The sequence below is a fragment of the Tiliqua scincoides genome, chromosome 3, assembly GCF_035046505.1.
Source record: "Tiliqua scincoides isolate rTilSci1 chromosome 3, rTilSci1.hap2, whole genome shotgun sequence".
NCBI lineage: Eukaryota > Metazoa > Chordata > Lepidosauria > Squamata > Scincidae > Tiliqua > Tiliqua scincoides.
In genome coordinates, this window is record NC_089823.1 from 81,275,667 (window position 1) to 81,291,321 (window position 15,655).

The following is a 15,655-nucleotide window of genomic DNA, read 5'->3' on the forward strand; positions in this document are numbered from 1 at the left end:
TGCCATTTTCTTTTTGTGTCATCTTACACTCTGAAATGTGTGTGTTTCCAATCGTGTTTAGAAATCTTTCCCCCACTATAGTTTGTTGATCAAGGAAACTTAGACTATAGAAATTTTACCTACTGCAAGAATTTTGGCTGTTCATGCAGATCTGAAATATTAATTGTGAGTGCAGAGGGAGATATTTAACAAAGTATCGTCAACAATATTTAGGGCCCAATGCTATCCACCTTTCCAGTACTGATACAGCTGTGCCAGTGGGCCATTTGCTGCATTCCTGTGGTGGTGGGGCAGTGATGGAGACCTCCTCAAGATAAGGAAATGTTTCCTTACCTCAGGGCTGCATTGTGACTGCATCAGCACTGGGAAGTTGGATAGGATTGGGCCCTTAGGCTGCAATCCTATCCACACTTTTGTGGGAGTAAGCCCCACTGAACACAATAGGACTTACTTCTGAGTAGACATGCATAGGATTGTGCCCTTAATCAGTCAGTTCATTTTACATTCCATCCTTAGATGTTTGGTAGACAAATCCTTTTTGGTCTTAAGCAGCAACATTTTTTTAACTTCGCTGGAAATGGATCTTGTGAGAAGACTAATACAGTATGTAATTAGGATGCTCTGCTTTCATAAGCCTAGGTTCAAAATAGACTTAAAGAGGTCTAACAGTCTTGCCTATCTGTATTCCTTTAAAACTAAAACTGTGTAATATATTTACATACATGTATTAATAATTGAAAATGTTGACTTTGAAATTGTCATCAGATTTAAGAGTGAACTTGGTAAAACAAAGCAAATTGGTTGACCTGCAAATTATGTTAGATTCCCTTCAAAGGGCAGCCTGGGGGGATACACTGGTAGAATACTTGTTAGATCACTCTAACAGTGCATGCCACTGCATTTGTTAATGTGCACAGTAGTCGTTAACATTCAGTGTGTGACTAGAATCTGTATCAACTGAAGGGGTTCACTTTCTAGAGGTCACTTAATTTTGTCCGTATACATCTGTCCAAGGTCTTCTGTTAACTTACTAGAAATGACTTGCATATTGAAAAGATGACCTTTTTTTGTTGCCTTATGTTTTGGAATAACTGCTGTGCTGTAGCTCATTAGGAGACTTGATCCATACATACAGTTACTACTTCAACTGTCTGGTTGGTATGGTTAGAGTAGTGGTTCTCAAACTTTTAGCAGTAGGACCCACTTTTTAGAATAAGAATCTGTCAGGACCCACCAGAAATGATGTCATGACCAGAAGTTACATCAGCAAGCAGGAAAATTTTAACAATCCTAGGCTGCAATCCTACCCACACTTTCCCAGGAGTAAGTCCCATTTACTACATTGTTAAAAGAATTTATAGAGTAGACTATTAAAAGTACAGATGTGTAACATTTCCCCAATGCAGTCACATGTCATGATAGCATCAAGTCTAATAGATTAAAAATAAAATATTGAAATGAATGGGAACCCACCTGAAATTGGCTCGCAACCCATCTAGTGGGTCCCTACCCACAGTTTGAGAAACACTGGTTTAGAGAACTGCTACATTTCTTCTTCTTTTTGTGATGTTGTCAACACTTCGTATTGGAACACTAATGTGGTCAACACTTCATATTGGAAAGTTACAACTGAGAACGATTATACGCCAAACAATATGTTATGTTTTCTTGTAACCGTGACAACTGTTGTTATGAAAAACATGCTCCATTTCACTTTCTGTGCTTGTGTAGTACAGAAAGGAGTATTGAATTATAACCCATTTTTTCATAATGACATGCCTAATACTGTTGGTTATTATTAAGTCAGAGCACAATGAATGGGAAGTTTAGACTGAGAATAGTACAGGGGGGGCCCCATATCTACAGATTCCATATCCATGGTTTCTGTGGACTGGGTCCACAGGGCCCCCTGTAGACACACACCCCTGCATGCACGCCCTCCAGAGGTGAGGGGAGCTCCGCTCTTCTCACCTCTGGAGGGTTTACTGAGCCGAGCAGAAGCCGTGTGCATTTGCCCACAACCTGTGCTGGGCTCAGAATAACTGTAGGGAGTAAATAACATGATTTCTGTGAAAACTGGAAAAGATGTTTTTATTGCCTTATAGAGGGAGGCCCGGGGAAGTCCTCCTTCATGAATCTGTGGATTCATGTAGCTATGGAAGGTTCTAGAACAGAACCTCCCACGGATATGGGGCATGCCTGTATCCCAAATGGCCTTGTAAGCTTTTTCTTACAAGTTTTGTTTCCACTGATTGTTGGTAGAGGCTACCTATAACATTTATCTAGTTTTATGGATCAGTAACGAACCTGCCCCACTATGCATCCTGGAGCACATGTTCGCAATGCTTGCCCCCTCACAGCACACCACCCCCAGCTTACCCAGCACCTCGGAGCCTCAGGCGACATTCTGAGACTTCCCCATGGTCTTCTGGGACCAGCCTCAGGGAAGCATTCTGAGACTTCCCCATGGTCATCTGGGAAGCCAGAAGTACTGCTTAAGATTGGATTGGGAGTCTCACAAGACTTCCTGTGCAGTCTGGAGTGTTGTGCGGATGCTGCGCTCGGGGCATTTGCCCCCCTGCCCCCCTTTAGACCCACCTCTGTTATGGATGCCCAGTTTTATGGATGCCCAGTTTGTAATCCTTTGTGCTTAGCTTCCAACATATTGTGTGATAAGTAGTAATAGAAATTTAATAGATATAATGCCACCAAAGTTGTCCCATTGATTTCACTAGGAGAGTTGAACATTGAAATTAAGATTTAAGTGCTTAATTTTGGCTCCTGTTCATCTACTCATGAGTAAGTGTGCATGTGCTGCTTTGATTCGGTTTCCATAGGGATTGGTACATTTTCCTTGTAAGCTATCAGCTTGTCAATGTTATTGTCATGGGGTCGCATCCCACAGTTTGGGAACTGCTGTACTACACAATTCTTTTGTGTCATATATTTAGAATGGCTTGTGTATCAATACATAGCTGAATTTGGCGTAGAAAAATGAATGAGCAAGGATGATAGTCATTTCAGCAAGATGATTTGGTGCCTTATATGGCTTGACAAGTGCGTATGTAATATTCCAATATAAACTAATGTTTTGAAAATATTGTTTATGCTTGGAAAATCAGGGAGAAGAAATGTTGAAGGCGTTTTGGTTGCATTTAAGAGTTGTTTAGAAAAGAGAAATAATGAGTTGTATCATTCTGCTCTTTGATTTGGAATAAGCATCACATTTTAAACTTTATTTCTTTATAAGTACTGCAGTGAAATACTAACACTACTAAACCTGAATGGGGAATATTCCCCATATGTTCTGAGAACACCCATTTTTGTATTCATATGATAGCTTGATTGCAGTTGTACAAACAATGAAGAATAATGTTTAGCACCTAAATATTTTTTCCCTTTAAAATAAGACGTTGGTAATGATCGTCTGCTATAATACATCTTAAATTGCATCAACCTAATTTGTATTTCTGCTAATTTTTTATTTCACGTAACTGAATTATAACATCACTAGGCATCAAACCAATTTAGATTTAGAATGGAATGTTGCCATTCATTACATAAATGAATCATTCTTTATTCCAGCTGATGTAGTTCTAAACAATATCCTTGGAATTCACTTTGTGTATGGTTTGCACAATTTTATTTTGCTACTTGGAAAGTAACCTCTTGATAAATTTCTGAAGGAAAAATCATGGTAATCAATTCAATCCTATTGTCACAGCTTAGAATCTAGAAATAAATGTTGATATATGAAACTTATAAGCCAAACATTCATTAATTTCTAATACAAATCAGTAAATGTGAATATACAGGGTGTCCATGAAAACACTTCCTGATTTCAAACAGGTATAACATGCAACTTTATTGTAATAATCTTTCACAGTTGGTACTTTCAGATGCAGGATTTCATTCAGTTTCATGTGGTATAGGGTAGCATTAAAGGCACTCAATGTGCGCCCCTCTGGTTGCTTGGCAAGCATCAATGCGATAGTCCAGTTCAGTCCAGATGCTCTGCAGCATATCTGGAGTTATCATGCGAACTGCTTCAGTGATCGAAATTTTCAGCTCCTCCAGGGTTGCGGGTAGTGGTGGTACGTAAACTGCTCTTCACGTACCCCCAAAGAAAGAAGTCACAAACAGTTAGGTCTGGTGACCTCTCAGGCCACTTGTAGAACACCTGATCATCTCACCCAGCACAACCAATCCATCTGTTTGGCAGGTGCTCATTGAAAAGTCTCCTGACAGCGAGATGCCAGTGCGGCGGAGCACCATCTTGCTGGAAAAGGTAGTCATCACCCTCAGCAGCTAGTTGTGGAAACATCCAATTTGTCAGCATCTCCAGGTAACTTTGACCAGTAGCAGTTCCTCCCTCAAAGAAGAAAGGGCCATACACTGTCCTTTCTGATACAGCAGAAATGAAATAACTGTTAGAGAATCGGTTCACAACATGTTTATCAATATATTTGAATTAGTTTAGATATCATAACATCGTGAAATCAGGGAGTGTTTTTGTGGACACCCTGTATAATGGGTTGGATCCTCATTATGAACTCCATCAGTTCATAAAAGAAGGTTGCACTCATGGAAAGCATTCTTATGAGTACAGCTCTCCTTTCGTGAACAGATGAAAATCTATTCATGGAGTTGTAAGTTGAGATCCAATCAGCTATCCTTAGTTCTAATGTTACACAATAATCTTGTGGCAACATAGTTGTAATAATGTAGTCTACACTTCCCTGTTAATTGGGGAGCTGACATGATGAAGAGAACAGCCAGTTGGGTGAAAAAAGAAAAAAAATGCATATTTCTCTGTCACAACATATTGTAATAACAGAATTATTATACTTTTTCAGTTATGAAATTCAGTTATGAATTCAGTTATGAAATTATTTAAAAGGATGATTCAAGATTCCACTCTTGTTTTTTTGAACAGTGGTTTAAGGATATTAACTATACACCCCTTCATGGTATTTTAAATTACTGTGTGTCTGCAAGGGAATTTTGGAATCTTTCAAAAACAAATTGATGGGCAGCCCAATTCTATCCCCAGCAGGGCCACCGGGTGCAGCGGCGCCAAAATGGCAACCATGGCAAAATGGCAACCATGGAGGCTGCCAGAGATCTCAGGGGAAGGGGATGTTTGTCCCTTTTCCCTGAGTAACAGTGCAGGCTCCACAATGAGCCTGTGCTGACTGTTTGGCTGGTGCAGTCTGGAGAACCTTTGTGTCAGGCTGCAAAAGCCAATGTGGAGGATGGAATCCAGTGGAGCAGGCTTCTGCCAGTCCCACACCCTCCCGGGCCAGTCACTCCGCTGCTCCACCTTCCCCTGCACCGAAAACCCTTACTGTCAACCCGTGATGCAACTTACCTTCAGGCATTCCTGTGGCATCTCCACTCGACACTGAAGTCCAGCGCCAACGGGTGCAAGCCCAGTGCTATCAGCCCCTTCTCCTTGGGTGTTGCAGATGTACTTCACCACATATTTGCGACACCTAGTGCCTGCACTGGAGCTCAGCGCCAGCTCCCAGGGAGAATAGGATTGGGCCCTTTCTCAGTTGGAACAATAGACCTGGCAGCACTGCAGGGATCTTAAAATCTCAGAGAATTTCATGTCTTCTCATGGTAGAACAACTGGAGTAAACAGGCTTTTAGTACAGTGAGTTAAGATTTCTTCTTTGTTAATCAGATTCAGCATTGCATGTCAGTTTGTCTTAGCAGAGACCAAGGGCTTTTCCAAAAGGTGTTTTGTATGAAGATGAACAGCGATGACAGATAATTGCAACCAGTTCAGGCAAGGTTTCCTCATCTAGCTCATTTGTTGCAAAACAGTGAATTTTACTAGCACTGAGTAGTGTTGCTGATAAAGAACAGTTTGCCTTCTCCATGAACCACTATTGTGTCTTACCATGTTGGTGCTTGGTTAGCATTGCTGGTATGTATTGGATGATACCTCTGACTAGTTTCATGTTCCTCCCCATTACTTGTGCCATCGTTGTGTTAGTACTTTATAATGGCAGACAACCCAACAATTCGGGCACTAAGGCTGAACATTTTTGCAGTGGTGTCACTAGGGGGTGTGACTCACACTGGGTGACGCTCACTGAGGGGTGACTCGCATTGGGGGAGGCGACACCACTAGTCACCAAAATTGCTTAAATAGCGGTTTATAGGAATCATACCATCATTTTATATACTATTTGATATGTAATTTACAACAGAATGCAATAAAAGAACTGGAGTGAGATAGCTCCATTTTTGTCAAAAGTTATGGCCAAAAACCCATAAATGCAATGAAACAAACTGCTTTGAAGTATCTCTATTCTATCAAAAGGTATGGCCAAAAAACCAACAGGTGTGGGGTGATGGTACATCACCTTGCCCACCACTAGGTTGTTGCCCCGCCCACTGCATGGGAGGAGGTCCATCATGGCAGTGATGTGCTGGCTTCCTGCATGCAAACCCTAGTGACGCCATTGCATTCTTGCTATATGGTAGTCATATTTTTTCTACATACAGTATGGTATGGGAGAAGCCTAGCACATTTCATGCTTTTTGGGGTAAGAAAATTGTTCTGTCTAGATTTGTCTGAACAAAGACATCACATTTATTCTCACTGATTATCTTATTGATGGTTTGATGCTACTGTGTGATGCTGGTTTTATGATGCAGTGTTTTATTTTTATGCTGGTTTGTACTGCTGCTTGATTGCTGTTTTGTATTGTGTTTCTTCTGCGCTTTCACTGTGTTTTTACTTCTCAACTGTTTTGCACAACAGATCAAATATTTTTACATTTTATTGTTTTTTTGGACTTTCTCATAATTTTTCTTTATTCATGGGCTGCCTTGGGCACTCCTTTTTGTGGGCGGGGGGGGGAAGGAGGGCTAAAAATAGTTGGACTGCCCAATCCTAACTTGCACTGGAACAGGCAGGCAGAGTGGGCACTTGCACTGAGGGCAACTTGGAGTAAGTGGATATTTTTCTTCTATCCCTGTATCATGCCCAGACACCCTGATAGGGCTGTTTGAATCTGTGCCAGTGATCTTGCTGGTGCAAATCTGAGCAACCGGTGCAAGTCTGCAGGGCCTGGAAGTGAGGGTTAGAACTCTGCTTGCGCTGTCATGGCTGATCCACTTCCCTCCCAGCCCTGATTCACTTCCTGTTCTTCCCTCCCCACTGGAAAATGCCCCTCCCCTCCTATGTTCCGCCATCACCCTTTCCCACTCCCTACACCAGCCTATATCGGCCAGCGTGAACCTACCCCTTCCAAGTTCAGATATGGCACCAGCAGGAAGGCACATGTCTTTGTGCCAGCCTAGCCAGATCTTGAGGAGACATAAACATGCTTTATAACATGTTTGTGACTCTCCTGGGCTAGCGCAGTGGACCTGCACCACTGAGTGTGCAGTGTGGATAATAATAATAATAATAACGTTATTTTTACCCCGCCTTTCTCCCCGAAGGGACTCAAGGTGGTTTACAACAGATTAAAAAACATAATTTAAAACAAATAAAAACATATTAACACATATCATAAAAACAGCAGTCAGAATAAAGAAATAGGTAAAAAGAGCATAGAGCAGCAGCAAGTCATAAAAGAATCAGGCCTGTAAAAAATATTAAAAGATGGATTGCATTCTAAATACATTTTGCAGAACAAAACCCAATTAAAACCCCATACTCAAGCTCAGTTTAGAAATAGTTGCTGTTGATGTACGTGTTGCTATTGTTTAATTGAAATAGCCACTAGAAGATGAACAGCAATATCAGAGAACTCATGGTGTATGTCTTAAAAGCCAAATTACTAGCCACCTGTTCATGCTATTGCCAAGTCATAGTGGTAGCAACGGATCTCTTTTTCAGATAATGTTCATCATGGTCACCATAGAAATTCAGATGTACAGGTATAACCTAATTATCCACGGATTTTTCATCCACAGTTTTATCTCAACAAGATGATAAGGGCCCTTTAAATTAAAGGAAAAAAGTTGTTTAACAATAGCCTAGTTGATGCAAAGAGGGCAGCTGGCTGACATCCATCAATCATTTTCTCTCCAGGCACTTACAACAGCTTCATTCCAAGGCAAGCAACCCCTCCCTTCTCCTGAGCATGTGAAAGAAAGATAGTCACTTTGCATTTTTTCCCAGCCCTGTGCTCTGGGTGAAGGGAATGGTAGATGGCTTGAAGTGAAGCCTTTCTGGAGAGAAGCACCTGGAGAGAGACTGATGTATTGTCTACCGAATTACTCTGTCTTACATCACAAAGGTAAAAAAAGCTGTTTTTAAATCACCTAGCAAAGGGATATTGCTTTTTAATGGATTTGCTTTAATGTGATTTTTGCCGTCCAGGTGAGTTCTGGGAAGGGAACCCTCACGAATAATGAGACTCAAGCTGTACCTCTTTGTAAGTACTGCAAGATTTGCATCTTTGTAATTTTCCTTCATTCTTGGTCAATATTTCCACTATGCAGAGATTCTGAATGCTAGGCAAGAATGATTTGCTATGCTTCCAACACTTATGGACTTAATCATCATAATATTGCTTCAGCTTGCTGCCAGTTGATAGTGAAATTGTAAAAGGACGACATGCATTGCACATGTGGAATTGCTTTCATATTGTCAAAAAACAACAAAGAAATATGGAGTGTGCATGTTTATTTCCCTTGGCATAAGAGAGAGATGACAAATGCATAGGGTAGCTGAATTAAAAATTTGTAAACTATGACTTGAAATCAATCCCAGGTAATTTTGGGGGGGGAGGGGTCATGTGGATTTTTCAATAGAGACGTGCAAAGTCTTCAAAACTAGCCTGGTAATGGGATTAGTGAGTTGTGGAATAAGAATTTGTGGTTTGTGTATGGGTGTGTGCAAAAGAAAAACATGAGCTAGTCAATACATTTATCATCTGATTGTCTGCTCCTATACTTGGGCTGCCCATTTTGCAGTTGGAGAGGACCTTAAGTATCATTAGATCTGGCAAAGTTGAAGGAATGTAGAGTGACCCCTTGCCCTTACCCAAAACTGAAATACATGTGATTATGAAAGTTATTTAAAGATCATGGCAAATTTCAAATCAGGAGGATACCTACACTTTTCTTTGAACTAATACTCTGTGGTTCTGGCTGGTTGCTAGAGGGATGTCCCCAAATCCATCTAAGACATTGTAGCAAAAGAGCATCCTCAATAATATCTGTTTTCTGTATGAAGAATTAAGGTTTAAGTACTTGAATCATCTGTCGTATGGAAAGGATAGCCAATCAACTTTAAAAATGTAATTTCTTTTTCGTGTACAGCAAGAGTAATGTTGTTGAAAAGGTTTCCATTGCTTTGGCAGCAAGTGTGCACTATAAATTCACAGCTGTTCTTGTGTAAAACATTGTTATGACAAGTGATTTGTTCTTAATTTTTGTTGTTTTACTTCCTTTTTTACCTTATGACCCATGGTTGGAAAAAATAGAGGGTTTAAAGCATCTTCATATGGAGAAGTTTTGTGTTATTGCATAAGTACAAGTAGATAAGGAAGTATTCTATGGAAAATGAAAAGTGTGAAACATGGGATATTAAACATATTTACAAAAATTGTAGTTACCTTTCCGTTTCTTAACCTTCCAGTCCTGAAATGTTTGCAGGATAATAGAAGATTGACCATAGATGCTGATAGGGCAGTATTTAATTCAGTGTTTCCCAAACTGCTGGTCAGGACTCACCAGTGGGTTGCTACCTGATTTTTAGTCAGTTGTGAAACTGACAAGCTGATAGCTGACAAGGAAAATGTGCTGAGCCCTATGGAAACCAAAACTGAGCCACAAGTGCATGTTTACTCATGAGTAGGCAACCCTGCCTCAGTTCCCTGCAAAGGGAAATGCAAGGCCACCAGAATGGTCCTGATCCAATGAACATGGAGCTCAACAAATGCTCCAGAAGGTGCCCCCCCCCAAAGTAGAAAGGATAAAAACAGAGGCTTGAGTGGCTTGCAAAGTGGGACTTTTGTTTAGTCTTGTAATGCTAGGTGGGTCTCAACAGAGTATCATTTTAAAGAGTGGGTCCTGGTGCTAAAAAGTTTGGGAACCTCTGCCTTAATTGTTTAAAATTAGAAGGGTATAATGAAGGACTGTTCGTGGTTAGATTACTGAATATGAGAATACTGTATTTAATCTTCATAGGTAAGCACATTATTTCTTGGAGATGATTTTTTTAGTATATAGAACTGTTAATTATCTCTTTAACTATGTCGGTTTTAATCAGTATTTCATGTTTGCATTCGAAATATACAGCCATTGCTTATGATTAACTCTCTTTTGTATGTTAGTTCAGCCTTTCTCTCCTATTGGCTGCATGGGACCCCTGCTGTATATGGTGAGGAGATTGCTTGGAGGCATCCGTAGAGACCTGACACTAGCTTGACCTAGTTAAGGAACTCTTTGAGCCTTGGTAGCCTAGTGCAACTCAGAGTTTAGTACTTGTTGGCATTGCTTGTTGTCCAAATGACACAATGCAGATTGCTGGTACCTCACCAATCCTGCCTGATTTTGCCTTCCTCCTTTTACATAAACTCAGAAGTTGTGACCTAGAGGGGTGGTGTGTGTGTGTGTGTGTGTGTGTGTGTGTGTGTGTGTGTGTGTGTGTGTGTGTGAAAGAGATAATTAGCAGAAGTTCTATATACTAAAAAAATCATCTCCAGGAAATAATGTACACAGATAAACCTGATATGGGGGGAAGCTCTTTTGGGACAACAGAGAACTTTGATAGCTGCAGAATCTTTCCTATTTAGAGTAGTATTTTTACACACAACAATCTATCCACTGCATCTGCTCTGGCATTCTTGGCACATTAGCTCTGTTTGTGAGAAGCAATTCTTTTATGATCTTTTAAATGACATCAGTTAATGTACGTGTGCAGGCAGCACAGCAGTGTGCAGCACCTGAAATATCAACATTTTTAACTGCCTCCACGGCAGTGTAAAACTTGACCTTGCAAATGCCTCCTATTGAGTGGCAAACACATGAATATTAAGAGATTACTTGGAAATATCCAATACTTGGTTCATCAAAGCTTAGAACAAAATTGGAATATGTATTTACTCATCTTGCATATTTTCCAGTAAGATGTGTGAGTGCATAATGAAGTCACTCTTCCCAGAAATCATGGCTTGTTTTCTTACAGATAAATTCAAGTAGATTTCACAAGCCATTAAAAAAACAACATTGCTCTGTGAGATGAACCTTTCCTGCTGTCAAACAAAATGGTCTCTCTTTACACATAAATATGTTGTTGCAGTAGTATGCAAGTTATGTCCAGTCTTTACAACAAAATTACTTGCAAATTTACAAGTGACGACAATCTGTATCTCAAATCTTGTGCCGAACATATTGGCAGACTTGCATCATTCTTCCTGGATGCAGTCATTCCACTGCAACGTAAACTCCAAGATTTCCCACGAAAGAAAATGGCTCATGGTCCATTGTTATCAGCGCTGTCATTCTTCCCATTGAAGTCTTATCAGCGATGTTTTTGGGGCGGCATCAAAGGAGTGCCCAGTGCGAATTGTAGCAGGAGACAGTTCAAAGTATGGTACTGAGGCGAGAGCTAGACGGTTGGTTGGTAGGCAATATTTGTCGAGGGGATAGGGTGATGAAAAGTTCTCTCTTACCTGGAGAACTTGTACCTGTTTTTGAGGTGTCAGCTCTTTCTTCCATGTACCAGATACTTGAGTGGACTAGTAAATATCACACAGGTTGCTCTGTGACATCTTTCCCTGACAACTGGTGAGATGATTTTGTGTCTTTTGATAAAGGTCAGCAAACTCTTTGCTGGCAATTCTGCAATGAGAGAGAGAGAGAGAGAGAGAGAGAGAGAGAGAGATGGCAGTGGAGATTGGGCAGCCATTGCAAGAGAGAGTCAGTCAGCGGCAGGCTGTCTCTCTTTCTGGCACTTTCTACAGTACAAGGACCTATGGTGGCTCTGATAGCAGCCCTGTCAGCCTGAAGCTTCTGTTGCTGAACCCCAAGTCAGTAAATGATAAGATCAGCCTTTTCTAGGATTTGATCCTGGATGAGGGTGCTGACTTGGCACATATCATAGAAACCTGCCTGGATGATGGGGGTGGAGGTTGGTTCCCTCTCCCATTTATGCCTGTCAAGTTCCTTGTTCTCCAACAGCCATGGCTGCAGCAATTGGGAGGAAATGTTGCATTGGTCCACTATGAGTCCATCTGCCTTGACAGGTATCCTCTCCAGCAGTGTGTCAAGTTTGATAGCTAGGTGGCAACTGTGGCCCTGGGTGCCTTTGCCTAGCTTCAGCTGGTGCATCAGCTGCAGCCATACCTGAGTCGGACAGAGGTTTTCCTGATCTAAAAAACCATAACTTGGGCATTAGATTTGTGCCTTCTGCTGGGTGTGGTTTGCAGGTCCGCAGTATGAGGTCCTGCTGGATTCACAACTGCTCCTGGTCAGCAAGGTGACAGCTGTGGTCCAGGGCGCCTTTGCCCAGCTTCAGTGGGTAGGTCAGCTGCAGCCATACCTGAGTCAATTGGCTCTGGTGGTGCACACCTTAGATACATCATGTTTAGATTACTGTAACATGCTCTTTGTGGGTCTGCCCCTGAAGACGGTTTGGAAATTGCAGTTGGATCAGAATGTGACAGCTTGTGTAATTACTGGGGCTTGGCTGTTTAATTCTGTCAGGCTGCTGCTCTGGCTACTGTACTGGCTGCCAAATTGCTTCTGTGTCCAATTCAAAGTGCTGGTTTTGACCTACAAAGCCCTATATGGCCTGGGACTGGGATACCTTCAGGATCACCTACTCCTGTACAATCCAGCATGTCCCTTTAAGAAAGGTCATCTGGTTCCTGCTAAGAGTTCTACTGCCATCCAAAGCAAAGGGGATGGTGGTGAGAAACAGGGCCTTCTCTGTATTGACATTGCACCTGTGGAACAAGCCATTTTTGCTTTCCTTTTCTGTTCTCATTAATATGGAGCAGGGGTGCCCAAACCCCGGCCCTGGGGCCACTTGCGGCCCCCGAGGCCTCTCAGTGCTGCCCTCAGGGAGCCCCCAGTCTCCAATGAACCTCTGGCCCTCCAGAGATTTGTTGGAGCCCACGCCGGCCCAACACAACTGCTCTCAGCTTGAGGGTGACTGTTTGACCTCTCACGTGAGCTGTGGGATGAGGACTCCCTCCATTGCTTGCTGTCTTACATCTGTGATACAGTAGCAGCAGCAAAGGAAGGGCCAGCCTTGCTTTGTGCAAGGCCTTTTATAGGCCTTGAGCTATTGCAAGACCTTCATTCATTCATATAAGTTCATCTTTAATATATCCATTTATGTAAACCTATGTAAATTTATTCAAATTTTAGATGTAAATTCTTTTTTCCCCCCAGCCCCCGACACAGTGTCAGAGAGACAATGTGGCCCTCCTGCCAAAAACTTTGGACACCCCTGATATGGAGGAATAAGTCAGTCAGCAAAGTTCTGTTTTGGTTTTTGTTTTGAAAAGAACTGAACAGAGACTAAGAGAAGCTAGATCATGAACCAGCAAAGAATGCAACATAGGACAAACTGAGGTGAGTGGAGATAGGAAGAGTATAATCTAGATGAGACAGCACAAAGAAGGTGCCCCTCCCAACATCCATAGTCATTTCTCACAGGTCAATGTTTCTGTAGAATATTTGAAAAGTAAGCAGTTGGTTTCCTGCAGCTTTGTTGGCTGGAGGTATGTTTAAATGAATTGCTCACAAAGTCTGTCTTTTGTGACTGGAAGACGGATCCTTGACAATCTGGGAGTTCAGTGCAAGATCAGTTATTGTGGGATTTAGACATCCGTACCCGGTAGAAATAGCAGGTTGCACGTAAACAGTGTTACAATGAATTTCAGCATGTTTAGGCTATGTGTCTTGTACAGGCAGACACTTTTTGTATTGGAACAAAGTATTCTGTAATTTAAAAGATGGTGCATGGGAGTGTGGAGTATGAGTAATAACTTTTTTATTTGTTATGTTCTTTATTGAGGATTTACTTACTTGAAAATAAACCATTCTGTCTTGTGTAAACATGGCATCTTAAAATGCATACAAAGCCAGCAGGACAAATACATGTGGGGATTTATATGTACTTATGGAAATGTCTCAGATATGAAAAAGATTTCACATTTAAATGCTTGGATGTGAAAAGACTGTTGCTATTGCTTTAAAAATAAAAAAAATGTAGATTCTTTTTTAAAATGTCATCGTTGGAACAGTATTTTGCTCAGCCACTGAAGCAATTATCATAAATAATTAACGCACTGAGAAAATACTATAGATACTCGTCGATCTCACAGATAAGTTGAGGGCAGGTTTTGAGGCAAAATCGTGGAATGCTCTATGACCTTCAGATAAGTTGGGGGTTAAACCTAGGGTGGTGTCTTGACTATAGTTTTGACTGAAAAAATAACCTACTAGTTATTGTTAGCTAAGAACTCTACAGTCTCTAATTTATGAAAAATATAGTAAAAGATCATAAGATAACTTTTTTAAATTCTGGCCTTTACAACCTTTTTATAAACACTCTCAGAGTAAGTGCACTGTAAACAACAGACCAGTAAAACAGTGATTCCCAACCTGGGGTTTATGTACCCCAGGGGCACTCAACAGGACCTTTAGGGGTACTTGAAAAAGAATTGTACCTGGCAGAAAAAGGCAGGTAGTGCTCTAGAATGCCTTGTGCATTCTGCATTGCTTCAATGCCTCTCCTGGCAATCATCACCGGATCTTCTAGACCTGCAGTTTCAGGTGAGAAACAGGTTGTTTTCCAGGAGCTCGTCCTGGAGACATGCCTGCTCATCCACTACTTCGCCCCGCCCCGCCCCCTGCGTAATTTTGTATGTCTCAATCATGTGTCCCTCTCTTTTTTCTAGACCAGGGGTGTCCAAAGTTTTTAGCAGGAGGGCCACATCATCTCTCTGACACTGTGTTGGAGGCTGGGGGAAAAAAGAATTAATTTACATTTAAAATTTGAATAAATTTACATAGGTTTACATAAATGAATATATTAAAGATGAACTTATATGAATGAATGAAGGTTTTGCAATAGCTCAAGGCGTATAAAAGGCCTTGCACAAAGCAAGGCTGGCCTTTCCTTTGCTGCCGCTACTGCATCACAGATGTAAGACAGCAAGCAATGGTGGGAGTCCTCATCCCACAGTTCACGTGAGAGGTCAAACAGTTGCCCTCAAGCTGAGAGCAGTTGTGTTGGGCCAGCGTGGGCTCCAACAAATCTCTGGAGGGCCAGAGGTTCATTGGAGACTGAGGGCTCCCTGAGGGCCACATTGAGAGGCCTCGAGGGGCGCAAGTGGCCCCAGGGCTGGGGTTTGGGCACCCCTGTTCTAGACTAAAGAACCCCAAATGCTGTGGCCTTTCCTCACAAGGGAGGTGCACCTGCCCAGTATTCATTTTGTTTGCTTTCTTCTGCACCATTTCCAATTCAGCTATGTCCTTTCTGAGACATGGTGTCCAGAACTGGACACAATACTCCAGATGAGACCTTACCATTAATTTGTACAATAGCATTATGCTATTGGCTGTTTTATTTTCAATCCTTTTTTAATGACCGCTAGCATAGAATTGGCCATCTTCACTGTAACACGACACCAGTAACACCTTCAGTAACACACAACCTTGA

At 41.6% G+C, this 15,655-nt stretch overlaps 1 protein-coding gene across 2 annotated transcripts in view; it reads left to right on the forward strand.

The window, feature by feature from the left end:
- ARHGAP6 (Rho GTPase activating protein 6) overlaps positions 1–15,655 on the forward strand; it is a 283,141-nt gene that overhangs the window by 36,649 nt on the left and 230,837 nt on the right. The gene's annotated exons all lie outside the window — the stretch shown is intronic.